The sequence below is a fragment of the Humulus lupulus genome, chromosome 3, assembly GCF_963169125.1.
Source record: "Humulus lupulus chromosome 3, drHumLupu1.1, whole genome shotgun sequence".
NCBI lineage: Eukaryota > Viridiplantae > Streptophyta > Magnoliopsida > Rosales > Cannabaceae > Humulus > Humulus lupulus.
The window spans coordinates 165,449,972-165,453,965 of NC_084795.1; the positions used below are offsets into that span (position 1 = coordinate 165,449,972).

General features: G+C 32.6%; 1 pseudogene; it reads left to right on the top strand.

Annotated features, from left to right (window-relative positions):
• The first annotated feature begins 3,064 nt into the window (after positions 1-3,064).
• Positions 3,065-3,163, top strand: LOC133828107 (small nucleolar RNA R71; annotated as a pseudogene).
• Positions 3,164-3,994: the final 831 nt, after the last annotated feature.

Genomic DNA, 3,994 nt, shown 5'->3' on the forward strand with positions numbered 1-3,994 from the left:
GCATAGAAATTACATGAGGTATTTTTCAAGTCTTTGTCGTAAGACAACACCTATAGCATAATCAGAAGCATCACACATTATTTCAAAATGTATTTTCCAATCATGAGGTCGAATAATGGGTGCAGTAGTCAAATTTTTTTTCAATTTATCAAAGGCAACATGAAAATCATTATCAAAGAGAAAATAATTTTCTTTTCCAAGTAAATGACATAAAGGCCGAGAAATTTTGCTAAAGTCTTTTATAAATCTTCTATAGAAACCGACATGACCTAAGAATGATCTAATTTCTTTCACTGTTTTAGGTGGGGGAAGTTTTGAAATAAGATTAACTTTAGCTTTATCAACTTCTATTCCCTCAGATGAAATCACATGTCCTAAAACAATTCCTTTCTTAACCATAAAATAAAAAATTTCCTAATTAAGTACAAGGTTTTCTCTTGACAGCGAATCAAGCAAAATAAAGATGGTGCAAACATTCATCAAAGGAAGATCCAAACAAAAAAAAAATCATCCATAAATACTTCAAGGAAACTTTCAACCATGTAAGAAAAAATTGGAATCATACAACTTTGAAAAGTCGCAGGTGCATTGCATAATCCAAAAGGCATGCGATGATAGACAAAAGTTCCAAAAGGGCATGTAAATGTAGTCTTTTATTGATCTTCTTGAGCAATGGGGATTTTTTTATATCCCAAATACCCATCAAGAAAGCAATAATATCCATGACCAACTAAACGTTCAAGCATTTGATTAATAAAGGGTAAAGGAAAGTGGTCTTTCCTAGTAACATTATTTAATTCCCTAAAGTTTATGCACACTCTCCACCCTGTTTGTACTCGAGTAGGGATTAATTCATTTTTCTCATTTTCAACAACAGTGATCCCTGACTTTTAGGCTGAACTTGAACTGGACTAACCCATTGACTATCAAAAATAGGGTAAATGATACCTACGTCTAATAGTTTAATGACCTCTTCTCTAACTACTTCTTTCATATTCGGATTTAGCCTTCTTTGACATTCCCGAGAGGTTTTAGCATTCTCTTCTAGATGGATTCTATACATACATATGGATGTGATAATTCCTTTAATGTCCAATGGTCCAACCTATGACTTCTTTATGTTTTCTAAGAACATCTAACAATTTATCTTCCTGTTCTTTATTTAAGGCGGATGCTATGAAGCAAGATTTCAAACTCTCCTAGAAAAGCATATTTTAAATTTTCTGGCAAAGGTTTCAGGTCTAACTTTGGAGACTCAAAAATTTATTGAATATGCTCTAGGGGTGAAAAAGGTTTAGTTATGGTATCATTTAAGGGCATAGACTCTAACAAAGAATTCACATCATTCATGGAATCATCAACATGTAAGCTCATACCAAAGTATTTTTCACAAAAGTCAAGCAAGTCATTTCCATCATCTTCAAAAATATTCTCAATCATGTTAACTTCATGCACTTCCTCACACTCAACAGATTTAGCAACATTAAATACATTCAATTCAATAGTCATATTTCCAAAAGATAACTTCAAAACGCCATTATGACAATTAATGATTGCATTAGATGTAGCTAAGAATGGTCTACCTGAAATGATAGAAATTTGAGCATGCACATTTTCCACAGGTTGAGTATCAAGGACAATGAAGTCAGCAAGAAAGTAGAATTTATCAAAATTTATCAAAACATCTTCTGCAATGCCTCTAGGAATTTTCATAGAACGATCGACTAATTGAAGAGTTATAGAAGTAAGTTTTAGTTCACCAAGAACAAGTTGTTTATAAACAGAATAAGGCAATAAATTCACACTAGCACCCAAATCAAGTAAAGCCTTGTTAATAAAATGATCACCAATAATGCATGAAATTGTGGGACATCGATGATCTTTATATTTAACAAGACTCTTATATTGAATAATGGCACTAGCTTGTTCAGTTAAAAACACATTTTTAGGAACATTAGTGTTTCTTTTCACAGTACAAAGATCCTTAAAAAATTTAGTGTAGGCGGGAATTTGTTTAATGGCATCTCAGAAAGGGATATTGATACTAACTTGCTTAAAAACTTCTAATTATATTGGCCACCTTTTTTAATTGGAATCAATCTTTCTGGGAATGGGGCTTTGGGAATGAAAGGATGAATTAGAGTATCCTCCCTTGAAGAGCCATTGGCATTAGAGCTAGAAGGTTGACTCTTTTCTTTTTCTTTTTCAATCTCGGTATGTAATCGGGTTTAACAATGTTCTTTCTGGACCTAAGAGTTGAAATTAAATTGGCTTCTCCATTATGGTTAGATTTTCCTATCTCATATTGGCCTTTTGGATTTGAGATAGGTTGACTAGGAAATGTTCCTTTTTCTCTATCAGCTAAAGTAGTAGAGAGTTGTCCTACTTGTGTCTCGAGTTTGGTAATTGATTGAGACTGGTTTTGTAGGATTTGTTGAGTGGATTGCATACATTGTTGTAAAGTATATTCTAAGGAAGATTTACTTTGTTGAGGATATGATTGATTTTGTGGGAAAGGAGATTTGTTTTGCGTGTTGTATTGGTGACCTTGATTCATTGGAGGCTGGTTTTGTCTCTATGAAAAATTTGGATGGTTTCTCCATTTTGGATTATAAGTGGATGAAAATGGGCCATCATTTGGTTTCCAAAAAGCATGAAGAGCATTTGCCTCTTCAAAAACGGCCCATTGGTAGGAAGGACATGATTGAGCATTATGGCAAGGACTAGAACACATAGAACAAACATCTTTTCTGGGTCGCATTGGAGAATTTATAGTTTGGCATATGGCTAAAACTTCTACTTTTCTCGCTAATTTGTCTAAGGATGTTCTTAAGTCTAATTCATCTTTTCCTTCATACCTTCCTCCTCTTTTTGGTGAATTAGTTGACCTTGACCTAGGATCAAAATAATTCAATTGTTGTGAATTGGCAGATAAATCTTCAAGGGCGTCCCAAGCCTCTTGCCTTGAAATTGTAAAATTTTTCCAGTATGCATAGATTGAATCATTTGGCGATTAGAGGGAGTCAAACCATCATAAAATTATTTTACGAGTTTCCATTTTTCAAAACCATGATGAGGACATTTTAATAATAAATCTTTCCCAACATTCATAAATCTCTTCATTATCTTTTTGAAAAAACTTAGAGATTTCTCTCCTTAGACTATCAGTTTTAGACATAGGAAAAAAATTCAACGAGAATTTATTATAAAGTTTATCCCATGTGGCTATAGACCCCATGAGAATGGAATTTAACCAAGATTTTGATTTTTCTTTTAATGAAAAAGGGAATAATCTTAGTTTGACTGACTCATCAGAATTTTTTTGAAATCTAAATGTTGAGCAAATTTCTAAGAAATCTTTGACATGCATGTAAGGATCCTCTCTATCTAACCCATAAAATGATGACAAAAATTGAATGATTGATGGTTTAAGCTCAAAATGGGTAGCATAAGTGGTAGGAAAAACAATACATGAAGGAGCATTAGATGAAATAGGTGCAAAATATTCAAGCAAGGTTTTTTCATGCACAACATTTTCGTCAACATGATTTCTATTAATATTAGCAATTGGTTCCATGATGCTCAAATTTTTACTAACACTTTCAATTTCAAATAAAGATAAACGTCTCTTTACTAATCAATTTTTAGAATTACATTCCCAATGATGCATACAATTTTCACAAATAAGGTAGCAAAGATAATCTCAAGCAAACAATTTTTCTGATGCGGAAGATCAGTAAAAACTGCAACCACAAAGCATACTTAATTTTTTTTTTAGAGATTTCACAGTAATGTACTTTTTTTTGTTTCCTCGTCTCTAGGCCTATTTGATTCCACTTTATTATCTTTTTAAAATAAATCAAACTATCATTTTCCAAATGGATTTATAATTTAAGCACAAATTAGTTATAAAAAGATAGGATTTGTAATGCCCCAGATTTCCTAATAAGGTTTAGGACCTTGATTAGGAGGTCGGGAGGGCCATAATTGCTTT